The sequence below is a fragment of the Sebastes umbrosus genome, chromosome 4 (assembly GCF_015220745.1).
Source record: "Sebastes umbrosus isolate fSebUmb1 chromosome 4, fSebUmb1.pri, whole genome shotgun sequence".
Classification (NCBI taxonomy): Eukaryota; Metazoa; Chordata; class Actinopteri; order Perciformes; family Sebastidae; genus Sebastes; species Sebastes umbrosus.
The window spans coordinates 26299649-26325034 of record NC_051272.1 but is presented as its reverse complement, the minus strand read 5'-3'; the positions used below and the strand labels follow the sequence as shown (position 1 = coordinate 26325034).

The following is a 25386-nucleotide window of genomic DNA, read 5'->3' as shown; positions in this document are numbered from 1 at the left end:
TTACAGACGCTCAACTATCTGACACCGTTTTCTGATATAATTTCACCCGAGACCGCTATCGCATACGTACAGCACCTGTGTGCCTGCGGTAAAGCAGAGATAAGAGTGTGAGAGTGCAATAAATAAAGCCAAAATGTTATCTTACAGATCTGCTGCAAAAAGCCGTGAGCAATCTGTATCTTAGAGAAATACAGATGTGTTGTATTCACATGCACTTTACACAAGACCCTCAGTAATGCAATGAAGATACATGAGATGAGACATGGTCATATATGTGTTGGGAGAGTGTTTTTTATGGTGTAGTTCACTATATTGATTCTTGCTTACGAAACATGCTGCAGCATTACTGCAACCTGTATAAAGTTACAGTACATTTACACCAGAACAAGAGACAAATGGATCCAGGAAAATATATATTTCATGTGGTTTCATGAACAATGACGACAACACCAGCTAGACGCATAAAACCCACATTTCACTACTAAAACTTTGTGTCGGCACAAAGACAGAAATATGCACATGCTATCCATCCAAAGCCGTCTATGCATGATTTAGTTTTTTAGATTTCAATCATTGTGGAACTGGGGACAAGCCTCATTTCCTCTCCCACGGTTAGCCATAAATGGATCAAGACACGCACTTAATTATCCGTCTGCATATCACCACTCATTAGACCTGTCAATGGAAAGAACGGCAGGAAGTGCAGTTTTTTCAGATTGCGCCACATCAGCGAGGTTCTCCAACAATGCCGAAGCAGCCATTATTACAGACGACCATTACTCTCGGATGTGGCTATTTATATAACGCACATATCATTAATTCATCACACGTACATGTACGTGTGATCTGCATGTTGGAAGGATAATAAATAATTTAGTTTATGGCAGTTATCAAAACAGATGTGCTTCAAATAAAGGATGAAATAAAAGGAACATTAAACACAGTGGAAAAACTATAAAAATGATTCCTGCATTGTAAATAAAAGTAATGATAGAATTGGTCACACAAAAGTATCAGAATTATCTACAGCCATGCTAGCGGTTCTGCACGAGTGGCGGAGCCCCATCTACAGACGGATTTCCCTCAAAATTATTTGTTTCGTCATGGTCAGTTTATTTTTACCGCTAGTATTTGCTTCAAATTATACGAAAAAACTAAAATAACAAAGAATTAGATCCTCGCGGAGACCGTCATCATGCGTGTTGCTATGTGACTTGCAAATGGTCAGTTCCAGGTGACTCATCCAACTTTTCTGCTTTTCTTTTTGTTTACGTTTGTTCAACGGCGAGGGAAAGAGACGCCCGTCAAAGCTTGTTCCTTCCTCCTCTGGGGATCATCAGTGTCTGTACAACATTTCATGGCAGTCCATCCAATAGTTGTTGAGATATTATAGTCTGGACCAAAAAAGTGAACCAACCGATCAACATTGCTATCCCTAGAGCCATGCCGCTAGTGTGGCTAAAAGATCACTCGATCAGTGAAGTACATTTGGCTCCAGATCTGTACCACAAGACTTAAAAACCAGATCTTCTTCTTCTGCTGCCTGCAGGAGACCAGTGTAATGATCACCTATTGCACTTTTACCCACAGCAGTTGGGCCACTTATGGCTTCCCATTAGCTGCCAGCAAGCAGTGAGAGCACTGACAAAATTGTCCAGTTGTCATGGGCACCGACACAGGAAGGTTTTTATAAGAGACTGCTCAAAGAAACACTCCTAATACACCCAACAATGGGCATGTATAAAGGCAAGAAGACAGGACACAGGCAAAAGTAAGAAACAGGAAAATTAAATAGAGGAACCAGTAAAAATAATGAACTTTATACTAAGAAAGCTTAGTTACTCTGGGTGGTCACAGTCTTAAAGAAAAACATCCTCTAAAACACTTTCAGGGAATTAAGGATTCAGCAATTACCTTGTTTTCCAGGGTCCATTTGATTATCTGCTGTACAGAAACAGAGAAAACAGAATTCAACAGGGAATTTTTGCCTTTTGGGGTAAACATTTTAGGACTGGGAAAATACTCTGCTGCAGTTCCCATTGTAAGGAGCTTCATCTCGTTTCCTCAGAAGTCGATAGCTTATCAGGCGTACAAAACATGGTGAATGTTCACTGTATAGTATAGCTCTACAGTGGAATTCACCCTACTGCACTTACTGGCTTAGATACACTTTGGAGGAAGTACGGTCTCTTTACATCTGACCCACAGATCAGTTGGGGTTTCCTCATTGGCCGTTGCTTTTTCATAATGAAAAGGCTGGAATAGTCCTTTGTTTATGTTTTCAGGGGGGCACGTCAACGTTTCCACTCACCGGCATGAGTGCTCCTCTATTGACACATTTACAGTAGATCTGTGGAAAGGGCGTCTCAACGCTTTCCATTAATTTCCTATGGAAAGCAGGAGAAGCAGTGGCCCAGTGCATGGTGGGAGTGTTGCGGCGAGTTTGAGAGAATGTGTATGAGCCTGTCCAGCACGATGCGTAACTTGGGCCAAGCGGTGAAACTATAGACGATCTAGTTCTAAATTGAAACAAGATTCGGCAGTGGCACAGCCTATTTCTCGCTTAAAATGTTTTCAGAAGTAGATTTTGGTGGATTGTTTGGACGAAATAACAGAATGTTTACGAGCGGGCCGCCATGTTGTTTCCTGTTTGAAATGGCAAGCAGGGACCAATCAGGCGTATTCCACCATAGGGTACGTCACCGCTTGATCAGCCAGTTGTTTGGAGCAGCGCGTCCTCTAGCGCCCTCGCCGGACCTGGTGGACATGTACCGCTGGATTTAACATTATAGACATGACCACTGACAATTTGTTTGTTATTTAGCCACAAACCCACAGACTGACCATACACCGTCCAGCCATATACTCGGTTTTGAGTCTTGTTTAACTTATACTCCCTCGTGTCCTTAATACATGCACTCATCTCTTTTGACATTTTGATTACAGTATAAATAAAATCACATACAGTGATCAGCAGATAGGACTGCCCACTCTGCAGGAAGCAATTAGACCATCAGTTCTGATGGAGTACACTGGTAGCTGAAGGCACATACCACATAACCATCACAAGGTTCAGAAGGAACCTTTGTTGCAAGTTGTTCCCCCCTCTCCCCTCATTTCCTGTCTGCCTCTACACTCAACCATCCAATAAAAAATGATCTTTAACGCCGGACGCCGAAAAGTCATTCCAAATTATGCTAATACAAAGCAACCATTTAACTCCACATGAGAAAAACTATTTGGTTGATCATTATTCATTCAATTTCAACTTCTAAAAAATTTGGAAAGAGATGAAATCACATTAAAAGAAGATTTTTCGTATGAAAAACTAACCACCAAATTGCACACTGTAAATGTCTTACTAAAAGAGTGGACTCGCCAGTGTGCATTAGCAGCCCAGTGACTGTCAGGTTCAGGTTTAATAAGCACAAAGCCGCAGCTCCCTCTCTGCTCATTGTTAGCTATTAGAATGGTTGGTTGTTGTGCTCCTTTATTATCTTATACTTCTTTCTTTTCCTTTCAAATAAAGTTTGCCTTTTGTTACTAAATCAGCACAAATCAGCTTTTTAGAGGCAGAAGATATTCCCACAAAAAATTGACCCTTATAAATTGCGTGCACCTTAGTAAATCCAGGGAAATGTATAAGCAGACATATTATGTGTAATATTTCCTTTTGTTATTTGCATTTGTTGAAGGCACACTTCACTGATTACTCACAGATGGCGCCTCCAAGCTGTTGTGCCTGTTTATAAATGCTAGGACTGTCAAAATGAACACAATAATAACGCGTTAACGCACATTTGTTTTAATGCCACTAATTTCCTTAACGCATTAACACAACATGGCTTGTCGTGAGGGAGGCTAAATAACACTCTAAATTTAGGCGAGGAAAAACTGTCATGGCCATTTTCAAAAGGGTCCCTTGACCTCTGACCACAAGATATGTGAATGAAAATGGGTTCTATGAGTACCTGAAGTCTCCCTTTTACAAACATGCCCACTTTATGATAATCACATGCCGTTTTGGGGAAGTCATAGTCAAGTCAGCACACTGACACACTGACAGCTGTTGTTGCCTGTTGAGCTTGAGTTTACCATGTTATGATTTTGAGCATATCTTTGTAGTAACTGTGAGGGTTTCTGGACAATATTTGTTGTTTTTAATCTATTTCCAGTAATAAATATATACATACAATTGCATAAAGCAAAACACTCCTATGTTGATGAGAGTATTAAATACTTGACAAATGTCCTTTAACGGTACATTTTGAACAGATAGATAATGTGCGATCAATTTGTAATTAATAGCGATTAACTATGGACAATCATGCGATTAATCGTGATGAAGTATTTTAATCGATTGACAGCCCTAATAAATACATCTGTAGGCACAAGATGCTCTGAAACCAAGTGAAAAGGGGTTAATAAACCTGGTCTTTTATTCCTAAACTCAAAAAATGAAAACACAATGAAATTTTCCTTCAAATCTTCTACCATCCACCTTTCACCGCCCTTTCACCTTCATGTCTTATCATACAGCCTTCTGTTCCTCAGTAAAAACCCCTCTCCTGCTTCTAAACACAGATTACTTCTAACAAGGTCGTGCTCCTCTTCACCTGTACATAATTTCACCCTCCCTCCAACAGCTCAATCCATCCCCCTCTGACCTTCCATTCTCCACTAAAGGAAAGATTCAGACGTGATTACCCGTCATCTCCTCTCCCTTTCAGTACAAAGCAATCATCCCTCCTCTCTGCACAAAGACGCCTCGGTGAGTCATATCACCTCACAGGGGATCATAATAGCATCATATACAGTATAAGAGATGCAGAGATACTTTAAAACTGCAGCCGTGGAGCTGATTTAGCATGTGCATTTTATTTGTAGTGGACACTCGTGAGCAGTGAGCGGCTGGCTGACAATGATTTCTGTCATTTGAAGTAGGTAAATCAATCACATACACTGTATCTTGTCAGTCTTTTGATCCTCTGGAGGTACAGCAGCAAGGGGGAGAAGAGCAATAAAAGAAGCTGAGGCTTTCGGAATACAAAAAGGGAAATATAAAGGGGTGAATGGGATAGAAGGGCAGATTACAGAGTAATAACAGAGAGATCATAGAAATGACGAAAGGCAATGAGAAAAAGAAAAGGCCAAAGTACAGTTAAGGCCAAGCATATTTCTGTTTTCAAGAAAGGATGTTTTTAATAGGTGGGTTTTTTATATATTTTTTTTACCTCAACAGCACAAATTTGACAAATATGTAATTTCCTCTGTTTTTCATCAGTGCAGCATCTTTGCACAGCTGTTTATCTAAATGAAACACATAATTAACTAGAAGGCACTCGGCACAGAGCACAATCCTACGCACACGCTCAACTATTTCCCCTCTTGCAAAGCTCTTGCAAATTATCGTTTGTCTCCTGGGTTTGATCTTCCAAGAAAATATCACAGGAATGCAATGATTTTTAAACAGCTGACCTGGATATTTCAGACTTGCCCACTAGCACATATATTCCACCAAGACTAAGAGTCTACAGCCACAGTAGTGGTTTTGTGAGGCTGTACTTGCTACTCCCTCAATACAAAGGGGGCCTGCATGGCTACAGCTCTACAAAGTCTCAACTGTTTGTTCTCCTGGCTCCACAATGGTGGAGTTAGTGATGGGCAGAGCAGTTCTTTTAAGTGTACTGAATCACTAGAGTCAGTTCAGTAAAAAGGATTTGTTCACTGAATCGTTCAGTGCTCGACTGGAGCTCTGACTGCTCTGCGCTTAGTACCACTCACTGAATTAAAACACAGCTGAATGTTCAGTTGAGCTCGCTAACTAGTGAACTGGGAATGGAGAATTTGGTTGAATCAAGATATCGTTTGCAAATCAAACTAAATGTCAGGTTATTTAATATTTTTTATGGTACTGAAATGAAAACAAGAAATAATTGAAGTAGGAAATATAAATGACATGAGTGCAAATATAAACAATATCAACAAGAAAATACCAGAGAATAAATATAGACTACAACTATAGTGCAAAAACAAATATTAAAGGACCAGTGTGTAACAAATTGGCAGAAATGGAATATAATATTAACAAGTATGTTTTCTTTAGTGTGTAATCACCGGAAAATAAGAGTTGTTGTGTTTTCGTTAGCTTAGAATGAGCCCTTCATATCTGCATATGGAGCGGGTCCTCTTCACAGAGTCCGCCATGTTGCACCACCATGTTTCTACAGTAGCCCAGAACGGACAAACCAAACATCGTTAACTTTTCCTGCTTGGACCGGAGTCGATAACGTTACTCGATCCCGTCACTGCCGCTCTCTCTCTCTCTTGCTTCACCATTCACTTCCCACATTCACGCATACTCCAAGCACTCTACTCTTACAACAACTGGCTTTAGAGAGGGCCATTCACATTTTTGAGTCGGCCTTATAGCAATCCTACACGTTTGGCACACGGGAGAAGTTGTAATCTGCAACCTCACTGCTAGATACCGTCAGATCCTTCACACTGTTCCTTTAAATCAAGAGCATAATCTACAAGATAAAGTACAAATACAAATTATTAACAATACTGTACATTTCAAACTAAACTGAACTGAGAAATTAATTATTCGTTTCAGGAAGTCATTCGCTTCAGTTGGTTCACACAAAAGATTTGTTCTTTTGAACGAATCGTTCGCGAACAACCCATCACTAGATGGAATGAACTCCCTCTTGACATCAAGACAATAGAAACTCAACACCTCTTTCGTCGCAGACTGAAAACTGTTCACATATTACATTGGTCAATAAAACTTAAACACATAAATCAACATAAATAAAAACTCTTTCTCTATCTCCTATTTTCTCTAACACTTGAAGTAGATCAACATGTTTGAGCTAAATGCTAATCACAGCCTGCTAACATGCTTAAAGTGTCAATTCTGACACGTTTAACAGGTATAATGTTTACTATGTTCACCATCTTAGTTTAGCGTGTTAGCATGCAAACACTGGCTAAAAAGCACAAACACAAAGTACATCTGAGGCTGAGGGGAATGCCATTAGTTTTGCAGGTATTTGGTCATAAACCAACAACAGTTTTGACCAGAGGTGCTAGATGAAGTGTTAAAGGATCACCAAAGCTATAACAATTCATGCTGAGGGGGACATGAATGTGTGAACCAAATTATCATGTCAGTCCATCCAATAGTTGTTGACATATTTCACTAAAATCGAATAATGAATGTTGGGGAAATTTGAATGACCACTTTCTTAATTTAACACAGTTAAAAGTGAATACGAGTTGAACATAGCGTGACACAAATGTGATGTTGTATAAAGTATGCATATGATAAATATGATATCATGGATTTCAGACCCCAGGAAGACTGGCTGGTGCTATATTGGCATCAGCTAATGGGGATCCTTTTAAATATATAAACCAACCAACATTGCTATCGCTAAAAACATGTGGGTTTATAGCACTGACCCTAATCCTTGGAGCGAGCATCACATTTCAACCTGATTTTCTGAAACACTTTCTTTAACATTTAAAGATATCTTGCCAACAACCAAACAGACAAAGATGATACTCTAACTACTTTCCAAAATAATTAGCAGAACAGACCAATTAAAAAAACATAACAGATTAATGAAAGGAATGTGTGGGAAAACAAAGGAGAGGTGACAAGTTGGCATTTAAGAATAATTCAGCTGAGACGCGCTAAAAAGAGAAAAATAAACGAGAAAATTAAAGGTAAAAAAAATGGGACCAGGAAAGAAAAGATGTCAGTTGAAAAAGCAAATTCCTACTGCGTGATTAATGAGTAAGCGCTTCTGCATATGGCTTAAATATTTAATGTATGCTCCAATAAATTGTAGATAAATGGAACAGTCGGGAGGTGAAAGGAGAAAATGAAGTTCACAGAGACATTCAGGATGCTGTGAGGACTCTTATAAAAAATGAATCAAGAGGTTATAAATATGGATATTACCGTATGAGCAGGTCATGCACTCTACAGCATCTCTCGCTCAGATGGGCCTGCTCTTTGAATTATCCATAATTCTCAAACACAAGCAGTGCTGACTCAGACAAGATGGAGACAACGTAGGTAAAAATAAATAAAAGGTCCCACCTTACAGCTGGTACATGCTTTGTTACTCAAACTGTACATCTCATTCAGCAGAGGGGTCATTGGGTATTTTTGTATGTAAGATTATAATATAAGAACGATTATTTGCAGATTCTTTTGCTCTGCAATTTTTGGGGAAGACAGAGTTGGAAGAAAAGACAGTGAATTAAGTTATTTTCTAAAGTATAGTCACAGAATCAAATGCTTTTATTTGTGTTTGTTCACATTAAACTAAGCATGAAACTTCTTCCACATGTATAAATTGTTTAAAAAAAAAAAAAACATGCCAATTTTCTCTGCTTCAATATACTTTAAAGGAGTGATATGTTTATTCACCTTCTTGTCGTGAGTTAGCTGAGAAAATCGATACTACAATGGTGTCTATATGTACAATAGAGTGGTGCAGAGATGACGTGTATTTTTTTTTAAGCCAACCCTTAAGTTAGAATTGCACGGGTTCCTTCCATTGGGTTTTGGATTATTGCAGAAAATAAACTCTGTGGCAAACAAACGTTTATGATACTTATGCATTTTGTTCTGTAAAATTATCTCCACAAATTAACACTACTTTTGTCATTTTTGAAGCGTAAATGCAATAGCCAGTAGTAAAAAGCTAATGTTAGGCTCTAAACAAACTACACCACAGTCGCATGAGCACAGGTATACATAACGAGGGCTGTAAAGGCGGAAGAGACGGCGTGATGACGTCTTGTAGTTATATTTAGTCTCTTGTTAGCAACCTTTTTTAAGACACGTAAAAGCTTTAAAATTCCCGAGTGGGATATTTACTGACGTATTTTATCTCTTAGAACAAAACGTTAACATTTCTTAAGCTTGTGTTAACCACAGACCTAATTTCAGGCATCTAAGCCATTCAAAAAACACATTGACTTCCAGACGAGGGAACCGGAAGTGCTAACATGTTAACTCATTTCTGGGTTTTAGGACTCATTCCTGCACCACTCTAAAGGCTACAGACAGCAGGTGGATAACTTACTTGGATAACAAACTGGAGAAACAGCTAGCCTGACTCTGTTCAACAGTAAAAAAAAAAAAAAAAAATCTCTTACCAGCACTTCTAAAGCTCATTAATTTACATTTTATATCCAAATTGTTTAGTCTGCACAAAAACTAAAGTAAAAAAACAACAATTCACCATACAAGGAGTAATGCATATGGCTGGGAACAATGGCGTTTCGGTAGTCTTCTATAGTCTTGCACATAATGCCCCTTAAAATAGTGAATTGTTAATTCCATTTGTGAGCTTTAGAGGTGCTGGTAAACAAATTTGTTTCTTTTAGACTAAAAACTAAGCTAACCGGCTGTTGGCTCCAGCTACATATCTGTACAGACATGAGAGTGCTATCAGTCCTCTCAACTAAGTCTTGGCAAGAAAGTGTATTTCCTAAATGTCTATTTTTTCCTTAAGCTGAAGCCAGGGAATGGTTATTTTAGCTCAGCAGCCCATTGAAAGGTCTTAAAAGTCTTACATGTAGCTTTCTGAATCCTGCAGATGCACTCCGCTGGAGCAGTTGATATAAGCTGCTTTGCACAAGAGCACATCAGTGGTAAAGATGTTTGTGTGAAGGGGGGTCCCTTGCCTTCATTTTCTCCAATTACATCATCATATTCTGACTGCTTTTCTAAATGTCAGGTTACCACCACTCTCCATTCTTTCACAAATCAGCAGCAGATGGTTCAGTGAGCTTTAGGCTTAACTGTTCAATTCGGCTCCAAATGAGCCTTTTCTTCCTGAAATAATTCTTCCTAAGCTATTCTCATTGGGGAGTTTTTGAATGCAAGGTACTTTTATTGAGGAAATGATCACCCATTTCAAATGTTATCAGCCAATTGAATGGGTGTTATCAGTTGTTATCACTACCATTCTAATGCTTAGCACCTACCTGCACGTTATGAAAGTGAAATCGTCGCCATTTTACAGGCATGATTAACATTGTGAATTGAAACAAGTACTTGGTGAGGTTTCGGAAAACATCTTCATCATTTTGTACTTAGGTATTTAAGTTAAGTTATGTTACATACGCTGAGTTACGTTACATTGGCAGGCTGTGTCTCATACACTGTTCAGAGCTATACCTATGAAAAGTAATGCACTGTAATTAGTACATAGCCCACAAAATCAATTTGTATGTAACTCATGTAATCGTGAATCAGGAAGCATAAAGAGCGGCGAACATAGAAGTCAACGTTGATTTATTTGTCACGTAACGTATGTACTTAAGTAACACCACTTCCGGGGTTATTTTAAGCCAAACCACAATCTTTTCCTAAACCTAAACAAGTAGTTTTGTTGCCTAAACCTAAACAAGTCAATCTTTTCCTAAGCCTAACAAAGTCATCTTGTTGCCTAAACCTAACTAAGTAGTTTTGCTGCCTAATTCTAACCAAGTCGATCTTTTCCTGAGCCTAAGTCATTTTGTTATCTAAACCTAAGGAAGTTGTTTCCTGTGAAGACGGAAGTTTATTTTGAAAAGACTGTATGCATGTAATGAGCGGAAATTGACACGTGTTTCTCGACATTCGTAGGAAAACGAGCGAAAAAGGAGGAATAACTTTTTCGTGAGATATCATATGAACCATATGAGAATATGTTGGGTTAGGTTATGTCACGTACATTACGTAAGTTAACTTTCACATGGGACACGAACAGCAGTCTCCTGGGTGAAAATGTGTTTGTTTGACCCATTCATTCACCCCAACGTCCTCCATACACAGATTTTGTTGCTCTTTATATTACCCCACTTGACTTCTTCCTTTGCTCCCGTCATAATAAGCGTCGTCTTCTTGTATTCGTATCGGTGATCAACATTGTGAATAGATAACAGCCACCTACTAGTAGGAGTAGCAGGCCCGCCACTTCTAACCCATATCTATGAGGCTGATAACAGCTGATAACGTCAATTCATTCGGCTGATAAGTACTTGCAGGATCTGCTCATTGTTGATAGGAAAAATACAGAATATTACCAGTCTTACCCTTTAACATGTAGCTCATATCTTCTGTACTGCTTTATGATACAAAAGAGGAAGAAGGTACTCTATTGCTAAAACAAATGACATTATATGCTATGGCTGTATACAATTAGTTCTTAGTATGAAATTGTGACACACCGTTCCTGCAGAGTTTCATCCAAAGACTGAAAAAAATAATTATTAAAAATTGATATCTGCTTTAACCAAACCAAAATGATAAATGATAATAACAGCTTTTTTGAGTAATACTTTGTTAATTTGGACAAACACTAGCACTTACAATGTGTAAGGTAAGGGATATGGCTTCTAAAGATATCACATTCAATTTCACAAGGATACAGTGAGATTAAAAATTGTTATACATAGCACCTAAGGCTTAGGCTCATATAAGTCTGTAACACTTTATTATTAGGAAGCCTGCAGCAATTTAGCTCTTTTCAAGGATATTCCTTATAAACAAAACTGATGTAATAATAATATATTATTGCCAGAGGGAGAACGTCTTTCCTCTCCACTCACTGGGTGGTCAGAGGTATAGCTCACCACCCTGCCGCCCACCTGCCTCCTTTAACTTTTGATGTGGTTTGAACCGCAGGTCGAGTACTGTGGTAAATGCTGTTGAATTTTCCAACCAATCACTGTTCTCCTCAATATTTCAAGTATTCCTCCCACCAGGGGCTGAACTGTCTCTTGGGTACTTTTTCATTCTCAATAATTCACATACAGTGTCATAAATATAGACATAAATGCTGCCAAAGCTTCACCCTCTGAAATATTCACTGTGTTCTTTGACATTGAAACATCAATCTGAATTCAATAAGGAATCATTTTTCATTGTTTTGTGTCTTTTCCTTTGACTCTTTGATATAATTTTCAAATATCGACAGTAATGCCTAGTCACATTATAACTCAGAGTAACTGACAGACTGCTGGGCTGAGAAATACCTGATACCTGGTCTTTATGGGGTCGCCCTGGTCTGGCTATTTTTGTGAATCGTTGCACGGAGTATTGTCTTTGTATCCAAAGCCGGATATTGTATTCCTCTGTGCCATTGAGTTCCATTGTTGTCCAAAAACTATTAAAAACACAGCAGTGAGCCACACCGTTGGACCGGAGGACATTTCTTATTTAGGATGAACATAATCACCATAGTTTATTTTGAGTAAATCCCTACACTGTCCTGCTGCCTAAAATACTCACATAAAAATACATCAAATTAAATTATTAATCCACTGCTGAAAATAATCACCAACAAATGCTGTTTTTCCTTCTTTTTGAATAACATGAGATTTGTTGACAGTAAGAAAAATATAGAATAATGCCAGGCTCATCCTTTAAGATGAGAGGAGGCATCCTCTTTTCAGCAATGGTCCTATTTGTTTACAGTCATAATTATGTCTCCAAATTAATTTGCTAGTGGTGTACTGATGATTAAATGCTAATTAGTAGGGGTGGGGGGAAAAAATCGAGCATAGTATCGCAATATTTTGCGTGGCAATATTGTATCGTAAAGTATCGATCTTTTATTATATAAACTATTAACCTCTTAACAACGCGACCGCTATTCTGTTTTTCAGAGGTTGTAACGGGCTCAGTCTTAAAGCTAGAGTGAAGGTCATGGTATCATATGAAACTACAAAACCAAAGGAATTTATTGGTACCGACCATGTCATATGTTAGCTTGTTGGGAAGAACGCTACATAATGCTCCAATGTTATGCTAAATTTTGGCGAGGAAAAACTGGAATGACCATTTTCAAAGAGGTCACATGACCTCTGACCTCAAGATATGTGAATGAAAACTTTAAGATGACCAGAGTGAAAACTGTATCTTATTAGATACAACAGATGTTGACAAACTGTTTAATTTTCTGTTGAAAAAAGGTAACAAATCGCAATATATTTTATCGCAATTCTCTGCATATTGCAAAATGTTTAAAATCGCAAAATAAGATTGTATTAACTTAAAGCTGGAGTAGGCAAATTGGGGCCAATGTTATTAGAAAAAAATTTTTTTATAAACCGGTCACTATATCCTGACAGTAGTGCATGAGACAGGTAATCTGAAAAAAAAAATCATGTGCCTCAGTGTCCTCCGGTGCTCCTCACGGCATCTGCAGGATTTCACAGATCGGAGTAAAACAACCAGTCATAGCCGAGCTGGAGCCTGCCGTCTCTGAGCAGCTGTCAATGACTCACGAACTCCGATCAAGCGGTGAAACTAGGCAGCGCTGATCAAATACGAATCAATATTATATTACTGTTATGAACTATTTCTCGCATAAAATGTTTTCAGAAACATATTGTAGTGTACTGTTTAGCTGTAAATTGAGAAAGTTTGTGACCCGGCCGCCATGTACCGCCCACCAGCCGGAGCAAACGTTCTCATTTTACAGCTAAACAGTACACTACAAGATGATTACGAAATCATTCTATGCGAGAAATAGGCATTAACGTAACAGAATATTGATTAATATTTGATCAGCGCTGCCTAGTTTGATTGTTTGATCGGAGTTTGCGAGTGATTGACAGCTGCCTCCATTGAATGAACAGCCAATAGGAACGCTCTCTCTCTGAAATTACCTTTAATTGGCCAAAGTCTCCCTTCACGGGCTGGATTTTTTAAAGCCTGAAAACAGCCATGAGGAGGTGCAGAAGTCTAGTTTTCTCTCGGAACACCTGAATTACAATATGCTGAAAGGTTATTATGTCATTTTTGCCCAATGATGGCAAAGATATTCTGCCTGCTGCCGCTTTAAGTATTCTGATAATATCGTATCTTGTGGCCTCTGGTGATTCCCACCCCATCAGAAGGAAATAGGCAAGAGTTACTACGGGGGATTCTGTGTAAATGTTCTATTCAGTACTCCTTTCCATTGCATGAATAGCCCACATACGATAAGAAAATGCTAAAGAAACACGTGACTGGGTCATAAAAGACTCGTCAAAATCATTCATGTCTGGCAGGTCTGTTGGTTAGAAGAGTCGTGAGATTTGAGATCTGGTTCTTTTCACTCTCTCTCGTCTTGATGTATGAATGGTGGCACTTGTTCCCTGAATGGCCTCAATCCCCTGGTGGCTGTTTGTGTTCTTGGCACTGAAGATTTTCTCTGTAAATTCAATAACCGCTCCTATGTGCATTAATCAACCACAACCCACTCTCTCCCCCTCTCTCTCTCTCTCTCTCTGTTTGTTTCCCTCCCCTGCCTCCCTCCTCTGTTACTGCTGCAACACATTTAGTCCACTTTAGCCAGCAAAACTGACAGCTTGCTCACTGTATGTGTTCCGGCGTGTATGTATGTGTGTGTTTACGCGACTCTCTCCTTCAACTCTATATATTTTATCTCAGTCTTTATTGCCTCTCTTCTCTCTTTAATTGACTTCATTGACCATTTTGTTGCAGGTTTGTATCCACCCGACTGCTTACTTAACTGTACTGTGTTTATTTTTGTTTTCCAAAATGAAGCCATACCTTGTTTATTCTCTCTGCAACAATAACACATTTTATGATTCATATTTGAATAATAAAGCAAAACAGTAGGCTTCTTTTTTCACAACTAACAAAAGGGAATTTATAAGATTTTGGTGAATGCAGCAGAAGGTCAGAGGGAATAAAAGCAAACAACAAAACAAGAGAATTACCCAGAGGAGGAGGGAGAAACCTCAGGATCAAAGCCCCGACACACACACACACACACACACACACCAACACAAACAGCTATTTATGGTTGAAGTCAATCCTAGCGCCTTTAATCGTCTCTTTGGAGTCAGTGTGGCATTATTTCACTCACATGTAGGGCTCAATGAATGTGAATCACAATGTCAATATAACTAAAGCCTGGTTTCCACCAAACGATTCCGGGACTTTTAGTTCCTGTAACTACTTTTCAAGAAACTAAAAGGTTCCTTCAGCCCACTGTTGTCTGAGTTTCCACTGCGGTCTAAAGACCTGTGAAGATTAGGCAAATTAGTCCGCTAACGTATGAGAAAGCAACATGACATGAGACGAGGGCTGCTGGTGGTCACAGCAGTCAACACACTCTGTAGCCTGCAGTTCAGTGTGTCCGCCTGTTTCATCTAAAAAACAAGCTGTCTCACTGCGACGATATTTACTGCTGCATATGTTTACTTATGCACGTAAAGAATGAAATGCAGAGGAAGAAAATGAAACTAAGTGCGTCTGTCTCCACAGTAAATCATCTGTTGAATGTTTGGTGGTTATTTATTTGTGCTTTAGAACGCTAACGCTGTGAAACAATCAGAAATGAACTTTTCTTTCTCTCGTTCACAGCACCTCACTCGCATGATCTCTCTCTCTCTCTTTTTCTCGAGTCGGGAAGCCGACAGCAGAGCCTAACTTTACTTTTTATGTTATCAAACAAAGAAACATGTTCTCTTCTCGTCCTAAAATTGTCCTAAATCGATACTAGAGTACTTCCTTGTTTTATGAAGGAAGCGGTACAGTTGAAGCAGCAGTGCTGTGTGTGTGTTTCACCAATCAGCGACGGTCATCCCTGCAAACTCCACCATGAAAGCTCTGGTAATTTCAGAAAGTACTACCCCTCCAGCCAGGGCCTTTTTGGGGGATAAAAAGGCTCCGTAAAATGTCCCCAGAACTTAATTTACACCCTGGTCCCTGCAGTCAAAATGCAATGAGTTCCTCAAAAGGTTCTTAGTTCCGGAGAGAAAGTCTTTGCGGTGGAAATGGGGCTTAAGGTACTTTGGACAATAGAGACAAAAAGGGAGAGAGCCAGGCAGTTAAAGAGCAATGAGGTAGATTTATAGATCCAAAGAGACAGAAAGTAAATGGAAGTGAGAGACAGAGCTCTTTGGTGATTGTACAGTGAATGCAGATAAGGCTGGGGATACAATGAACTCATTAACACAATAGAAATGCAAGTCAAGGCAATTGGTGAATATCAGGTATGAACGTCGTCTACTATATATTTTCATCTTTATAATTATTGCGAGCAGTGCACAATTTCCTATAATATTTAGTAGGGCTGTCAATCAATTAAAATATTTAACGGTGATTAATCGCATGATTGTCCATGATAAATCGCGATTACTCATAAATGAATCGCACACTTTTTATTGGTTCAAAATGTACCTTAAAGGGAGATTTGTCAAGTATTTAATACTCTTATCAACATGGGAGTAGAGAAATATGCTGCTTTATGCAAATGTATGTATATATTTATTATTGGAAATCAATTAACAACAAAAAACAGAAACCCTCACAGGTACTGCATTTAGCATAAAAAATATGATCAAATCATAACATGGCAAACTGCAGCCCAACAGGCAACAACAGCTGTCAGTGTGTCAGTGTGCTGACTTGACTATGATTTGCCCCAAACTGCATGTGATTATCATAAAGTGGGCATGTCTGTAAAGGGGAGATTCGTGGGTACCCATAGAACCCATTTTCATTCACATATCTTGAGGTCAAAGGTCAAAGGAGCCCTTTGAAAATGACCATGACAGTTTTTCCTCACCAAAATGTAGTGTTTGGAGCGTTATTTAGCCACCAATCCTTAGGTTTATGATGCCGGTATCTTCACTCTAGCCTTAAAACTGAGCCCGAAATACTCAAGTTCAAATGCAGCTTCCAATCAACAACAGCACTTTAGAATCGTGAATGACGACTCTGTATTATGCCAATTTATTCATCCTGATGACTGAAGCACATTTCTTAACCATGCTGTCATATTGTTTTACAGTGTTGTGTGGGCTCCATACTGCGCTGTTCTGCTGATGTATTTTGGGTTTGAGAGCACCCCACACCTGCACTCCCTACTGAAAACTTAGTGTAACAGTGTTGCATAAGTAGAGAAGAGTCAGCAAAATCAGTCAGTTTCACAGCAGCATCTATCTAAAGTTTACTGGGCATACCAGACCAAAAAAGGCTGCAGCAGCAAAACTTCTGAGGGTTATGAGTGATATGAGCATCAGTCCAGACTGGGTTTCATCCTCAGGTCATTTGTCTGCTTAAAACCTCATGTTTTGGGGTCATTGCAAGTTTTCCTAACTTTCACACTCCTACCATCACTGCACCGCAGCGCTCTCGGATAAGCACCAACACATGGTTCAGGTATTAGTGTCTTATTAAAATTCAACTCACATTGTTCTCACCTGCCTAAACAAACCTGAACTGAACTCCTCGGAGCTTAAATATATTTCTGTAAACGCGTTTATTGTGAGATGCATGCCGAAAAAGCTCCACACCAAAAATGCATTCCTCATCAAAAGATGTCAACATTGACTAAAGGGAATAATTTGGAAGACAGATGGGAAAGCAACGAGCAGAATGCATTTATGGATGTTTGGAGGAATTCATAAGCACAGGAGAACAAAATTTGTCTGGGACAAGAAAGAGTAAATTGTGATATTGTAAATACATGCAGTCATTTAAAAGAAGTTTGTTTTTTAAAGTTTGTTGTTATTCCTCTACTGATATCCTCTACTCGGAGGTCATTACAGTATCTATAAAAAAAACTTGTTTTGCATACGAACAATCAAGGTTATACACTCACAGAATACAGAAGGAGTTATGTAGCAACATTGAACCAAAGTGAAAGAGCATTACCGAACAGTGATACCTCTGGTGAATATCTCTACTGGCAGGTTGCATCGGTTGAGCTCACAGGGAGCTGGTACGTAAGATATCTCTGAGTATGTGTGAGAGAAAGAATCATAGGAATAAAAAGAAAGGCATGCAGCATTAGAGAGAATATGCTAGTCAGATGGAGACAGATAAAAGATTGAGTGAAGGTGGCGGAGGCAGCTGCTATTTCAATTTTGTCTTCTTTACAAGGTCTGTAACTTGGTGGCTCCTCAGGGATTCACTGCAAATACTTATGTACCATTGAATACAAATTAATTAGCACTGATGAACATGTGAATATGCAGGGTACCTGTTAGGTAAAAAAAAGGTTTTTAGGAGCATATTCTTTTACTATTTTCCAGAAGCTTTTTGGATGTTCATTTTGTATGCCCCCTGATGTGTGCAGGTAGAGACTTCATCTCTGTAATTGCCCTATAAATAGCACTGTGTCTAAGGAGATTTGTTGTTGTTTTATCAGGCAACAATGAATGAGCGAACCCACAGTCCCGCAGCGCATTAGTACATTATGAAACCTCAAAGTGTTCAGTGCAGCCATTCAGCATAATTTCACCAGGCAAGTTGGCCCAGTTATAATCGCAGCAATAGTCTCAGAGATGGAATTTTAATACACACAATAACATCTGGGAGCTGCACACTACAACCACAATCTGGTTCCATTTACTGATGCTGTAATTGGAGGTTCACGTTACACTTAATTTGTTTTGTTGCTTCCTTTGTGTCTGGTTTTTAGATGCTAAGAGCGGATTGCCGTTTCTGCATGGCACTTCCAAGATACCAGTCTAACAGTCTTGGCAGGACTATGATATCCTTGGGATTTTCTTAGATTCCCATACATTCACACACACAAGTTGGACTCTCCAATTTACCTAACCCGCAACAAAAACCCACACAGACCCCATGATGGCTATCACCACTCAAGTTAAAGCTGCCCTAATTCATATTCTTGTATGAACAATTATTCACATGTCCATGTGTAATGTGAAAGGGACCACGATCCGACTTTTTCAGTCCCGATACGATAGCAATACCTGGGCTTTGGGTATTGGGTGATACTGAGTACCGATCTGATACCAGTGTTTAATTAATAAGCTGTATGCCTCATTGTGTGGATTTGACTGGGATCACTCTTTTATGTGTAAGGCATCAGGCTTGACTTAAACATTGCTTTCCTAACTTTGTAAAACAAAATAACAAATAAATACATAGATATACATTTACTGAATTGTTATTTATTATTAAAATAATAAATCATACACCAGCAAATTGGTAAAAATAAAATCTTCAAAATTAATAGGAATTACAGTTCAAGTGCAAACCTCTTTAATGTAGCAACAAATTGGTCAAAACTTAAACAGGAATTCAAATTCCATTATATAATGTATATAGTATATAAACATAGAATTGAATTGAATAGATCAGCCCCCGGTGTCACCGATATGCAATCCAGCTATTTGAGTCAGTATCGACCCAATATCCGAACCAGTATCAGTGCATCCCTAGTTATTTTTCGTGCATTCTCCTATGAATGTCTTGTAACATGAGCGATCAGTGTGCCTGAGTAAGCCCATGCAGTGCAGGATCTGTTTAGGCAACAAAACTACTTGGTTAGGTTTAGAAAAAGATTGTTTTTTGGGTTAAAATAACTAACTGTGTGAAAATCCTTAGTTCGTTTTACCCATCCATCCACCTCGACCTTCTCCCTACGCAGACTTTGTTGCTCTTTATTCTACGTCACCTGTCCTGGCTCACGATTACGTTGGTTACATACAAATTAATTCAATGGGTTATGTACAAATTATAGTGCATTACTTTTCATACGAACGGCGTATGAGAACAGCCTGACTCGTGAGTTCGCCAGAAACTCAAATCAACTGAATGAATGCTATTGTTGCGCCATGTCTGCTTGTTGTGTACTGATAATTGTTAGACACAACAACTTTAACAAGCCCAAAATATGTACAAACATGACTTTCAGTTTTTTTTTATAGTTCTGACACCAAGTGACATAAAAAAAAAGATTAATGCAGTTTTAAATATCCCGGTCCTCTACTTGTTTTACCAATAATAATAATAATACTGCCAGATAACAGGACTTTTGTATTTTTCTTTTTAAAAATCTGACAACTCTTCTAATTAGTGTTCAGTTTTTATAAGACAATTTCAATACAATGAGCTATTTTCTCTACTGACTCGCGTTGAAACTTACCACATGCATTACAATCGGTCCATTGTCTTGCAATCAAGCAACATCTTAAATCCTTTTGTGTTACATACTTATCACTTTGAGCCAACCTACTAGTAGTCCGCTAGTTATTTTAGTAATCAAGTGGAATAGCAAAGAACAACAAAGCAAAGAAACCAAAGAACAACATAGTTGTTGTGCTGCAGGCCAAAAAGGATGACAACCACGGTTGTACTGTACTGCTGCTGCTTATTGTAAGGTATTTATTCTTCTTCTCCCACTGCTGCAGTCAGCAGGTCGGGCACTGTAAACCATACTGTACTGTAGTCATCCATCTATTATTGCAGCCCAAGGAGAAATATGCAAATTTTCCCTGAATTAATGAAGGTTTTTTTTCTTACTTTTTTTTTTTGTTTGAATTAATGAGGGATTCCTTGAGCACCGAACAAGAAGGAGCAGGAGAGAGGAAAAGAGGGAGGAGAGGTGAAGATAGGGAAGAGAGAGAAGGGATGGTGAAGGAGGAGGAAGAATGAGTAAGAGAGAAAAGATATATAGGGGGGAGGGAAGGGGGATAAGAGAGGGAGAATATATGGAGAGCAGGAGATTGTAGAAGAAAAAGAAGAATCGAGAAGGCGGCAGAAAGCTGCAGTGCCTTGAGATGTCAGAAACAAGAACTGGGGCAATGAGGAGAAGTGGGTAAGGAAGGCCTCAGGAAAAGACAGAATGGGGTAGAGTGTGGGGAGATGAGGGGTCGAGAACGAGAGAAGGTGTGAGAAGAAAACCTGAATGTGGTATATCCCAGTTCCCATGGTAACGCTAGACTGATTTCCCCCCCTTCGCTACAACTCATATTCACACATCTTTCTGCTACTCCCATTTTCATACCCAGTGGGATATCATCCCACACTACAGCATGCTAAAAACACACACATGTTTAACACATAGAGTGCAGTATGTGCCCTTGATAGATGGGGATGATCCGCATATAATTATACAGCTGTTGGTGCAAAGCCTCACTCGGGGGTTTGTTTATAGATGTGACGAGAGCGAGAGAGAGAGAGCATGACGCAAGTTTTTAATGGATTTACATTTGACATACTTTCAGCTGACTTACATTTGCCAGTATATGTTCTTACTGTAGGACATCAAGTTTTTGGTGGATTCTCCCACTGAGTGTGAAATTTCTGACTTTGGCGCCCTCCAGAGGTTGTATCAAAAATGAGGTAGGGCTGAACCGCATAGTTCAAAGCTTATTTCATAACGTTGACAGTTGAAATCTAAATCAACATTCGAATGCTGCGCAGGTTTTTTTATTTTTTTTGCATGTCTATTCATTCTATTTGAACCCAGTATTTCTGCAGAATTGAGATTAGGGCTAATATTATTAGTATTATATTGTTATGGTGATCTAAACATTTCCAATAACTCAAGAGCGTTGTAAAGTCCGAAGGTCAAATTTATTGAAAAAAGATAGATGTAATCATTTCCAAAGTTTTCATGTATTTATCCAACAAAATATTCAGCTTCAATCCATATTTGTTGGCGTTTAGCTTTTCAAAAATTTTCACTGCAGTCCAAAAATTGTTTGCTCTCCCGCTTGCTGCACACAAAGGGAGGCACGCATTGACGAGTTTTATTCATTAAAGAAAGGTGATTTAATGCAAAAAAAAGACTAACTAATTTAATCTGATGATGAATCTCTTCATTCAAATTGCGGATTTTTTTGAGGATTTTCTTATTTTCTTTAGGATGATTATGTCATAAAATATGACAACAGACATTCGGAACTTCATTCAAGAACCTCAATACAAGCTTTGAAGATAAACAAAAACATTACATTCGGTAAAGCCCTAATACATAGACTGCACCAATTGTTCACTGGTTTTGAAACTATCACAAAGCCATCAGTCATTTAAAGGATGCTACAGACACGCAAAAACATGTAAACATAGTTGGTTTTAATGATGAGCAAAAATCTGAAAATGTCCCTGGCAGATCACTGGCTGCTGTGCTCCAACACTTGAGTATACAACACTTAATTTTATTTTAGTTTAATCAGGAAAGACACACATTAACATGAATGCAGAAGCTTTAATTGATAAAAACGTTGGTGTTGACCCTGTCGATTAGATTGATAGTATAGGGATACAGTTCTATAAGTAGCAGCCAATCAGAGATCCTGCTAGGGAGCCGTAGACGGGGCCTTGATACTGGTGGTGGTTCGACGGTGGGGCGAGGCTGCAAAGCAGCATAGACTGAAATGACAGTAGATAGAAACAAAACAGGTAAGATGGTTCAGATATTCTTTCGCTAAGATGGTCATTTGATGATCGGAAAGCCCGTGCACAGAACACAGTGAAATAATTGAAATTAGCCGAGAGGCAGTGTGATGACTTAATATGCTACAGCTGTCTTCCTGCTTGAAATTCATTTAGTTTGAAGTCACACAACTTTTCTCCAATACTTCATGCTTTATTCCCCAAATGCTTTCAGCTATCATGACAGCATTAGGGTATTGTATAAATTGAGGTATTGAAGTATAAATAAACTAGGGCTGTCAAAGTTAACGTGATAATAACGCGTTAACGCAAATTCGTTTTAACGCCACTAATTTCTTTAATGCATTATCGCAATGGATATTTTTGAAGTTGTAGTTGTCATACTAGCTTGTCGCGAAGGAGGTTAAATAAAGTTCCGAACTTGCACTAAATTTTGGCGAGAAAAAACTGTCATGTCTATTTTCAGGGGGGTGAAAATGGGTTCTATGGGTACCCACGAGTCTCCCCTTTACAGACATGCCCACTTTACGATAATCACATTCAGTTTGGGGCAAGTCATAGTCAAGTCAGCACACTGACACACTGACAGCTGTTGTTGCCTGTTGGGCTTGAGTTTGCCATGTTATGATTTGAGCATATTGTTGACAAATCTCCCTTTAAGGTACATTTTGAACAGATAAAAAATGTGCGATTCATTTGCGATTAATCGCGATTAAATGTTTTAATCAATTGAGAGCCCTAAAATAATCACTATGCCTATGACAATATTTTTCAATGTTTTATTTTTTTTGTGAGGTCAAGATCCTGATGTGAAAATGTTGACTGGACTCAGCTGTAGTTGGCAGCAACAGCAGAAGGACTCCTCTCTAAGATAGAAAAACAGGGTTGGAGAATGCTGATGGAGCCCAGGAAAAGACAGAAATCAATAATATTTATAGAAGCCTATGAACAAGGCTCCACGAATCTTTACGACATGGTGACAGTCAGTCATTTGTCCAATCAAACAGACTTGTAAAGTCAATAGTGCATAAACACACACACACACTGCATGCAAAAGATTTCCGACTCTATAGGTGTGAGAAGAAAGACCATGATATATGTTCTTGCTGACAACACACATTCAGGCACATACTGAACAGACGCTGGCAGAGCACATCCATTATATCATATTTATTGAAAGTTCAAGGCAGTTCTTAAACAATATAAAGTAATGAGCTGCAGACCTCTGACAGGAGCATATTTCAAAACTGGTGGGTGTTTGGGGAAAATCCCAACGTACACACTCTTACACTGTTTAATATCATCATGTTCCAATTCATTTAACTGCATTTTAAACATGTGCCCACCACTGTAACTCTACATTGTCTATTTAATCTATAATTTCCTAAATTAATGCAACAGTAAGAAAACATAAATGAATGTCTGAATCTTTGTGAAAACTGCTGAAGTGGCGTTTTTAAGAAGAAATTTCTTCCTAAGAACGGTTGGTGAATGAGGCCCAATGTCCTTAAAATTCCAGCAAAATCAAAGCTATTCACGACGACTTTATTGATTTCGTCATGTCATTTGTATTAATCTGTTTCATTGGCATTTATATTAATCTATTTTATTGTAGTCTGAATCTTCTGATGAAACGCCCAGCATTCTGCAGCTTCTGTACATCTAAATGATATTGTTGCCTAGAGGGGTTATGTGCTGTAGCTAATAACTGGCAACCCTGCCATGACTGCAAGATGCCAGACTAGCTAAGATAACCATCTCCTGTCTCCATCTTCTTATTTAGCACATGAGTGATATCAATCTTCACATCTAACTCTTGACAAGAAAGTGAATTTCCCAAATCATTCCTTTAAATGCATGAAAACCTTGTAATACCAATATCTAATCTGTTCCATGTGTGCTCTTGCTTGTGCTATTAGATTATCCCTATTTTTGTAATCTGATTGCTCCAGTTGTAGTCTTCAGCTTTTTTACATTCATCTGGTTAGTCTATTCTCAGACCATCAAGACATAGAGTGGTTTGCCTGTTACTGTAAGTTTCTGAACTTCAGTGCGAAAAAAAGGACAGGGCCTGGAAGAAAAAGGTCATGTGACCTGTTACATTCATAGATATACCTTTGATGCTGACCACAAAGGTTAGCAGTACGGTGCAGACAAAGCCAGAGAGTTAGAGGCTCACGATTTATCACCTCTGCAGGGCCACAGCGTCAGAGGGGAGCAGATGTAATCGTACTGATTTGGTCAGGGAGGCAGGATGGTTAATGGAGTGGTAGTGATTAGATTAACAGAGGCTGCTGGGCAATGTAGTGTTTCTAATTGAGTTGGTAGGATGTCTGTGTGTATTGTGTGTGTGTGCTCATGTCTGAAGGTAGTCTGTACAGCGCTCATCATAAGCCTGTCAGGTTCTATCACTTTTATGGAGGCTTCACACATACACACGCCCATGCAATCATCGCCTCATAAATCACATGCACACAACATGTATCTTTACGGACGAACAACCAGGTGTTCACTCTTGCAGTTTCATGTTGCAGTAATGCTTTTGCCTCATGATACCAATTTAAGTTAATGGCAGCAGATAAACAGGGATGTCAAGAGATAAACAGTCATTACATGCCAATAAAACAGACAATCAAAGTGACGGAGGCACTCTTACGCACAAGTGGATGCAGATGTGTTGAACACCTAGAGCCTGCGTGTGAAGCTACAAGCTGCAAAGAGCTGTAGCTAATATCTGCTAAATATAGCGAGTTCTCTCTTATAAGGATGTTTCTCAACAAGCCATTTCCTGTTACACAGCTGCATAATCTGATATGTAACATGTGTCCTGATAACAGCACTTCCTGTGTCTGCAGTCACTGCCAGTATCTTAAAGATTATTCGGGGATATTTCTCCGGGAGTGAAAGATTAAAACCGAACCAGACAGTGGTAAAAAAATAGCAGGGGTTACCAACAGGGTAACCAGAGAGAGAGAGAGAGCAGTAGTGATTTCCATACAGATAAATACAGTAGGATGAATCATATCTGTATTCTAGAAGAAACACAGAATGAGGACACAGAGAGAGAAGCACAGGGAGTAAGGATAGAAGAGTTGGAAGAGGATTAATGTTGGGTAGAAAGGGTTAGGTGAGGTAAAAATGAAGTAGGACGAGAGGAAGATAAGCCAATGCCATGCCAAATTGACTAGTAA

The 25386-nt window shown here is 38.9% G+C and overlaps 1 protein-coding gene across 2 annotated transcripts in view; it reads left to right on the top strand.

The window, feature by feature from the left end:
- necab2 (N-terminal EF-hand calcium binding protein 2) overlaps window positions 1-25386 on the top strand; it is a 154129-nt gene that overhangs the window by 109831 nt on the left and 18912 nt on the right. The window lies entirely within an intron of this gene.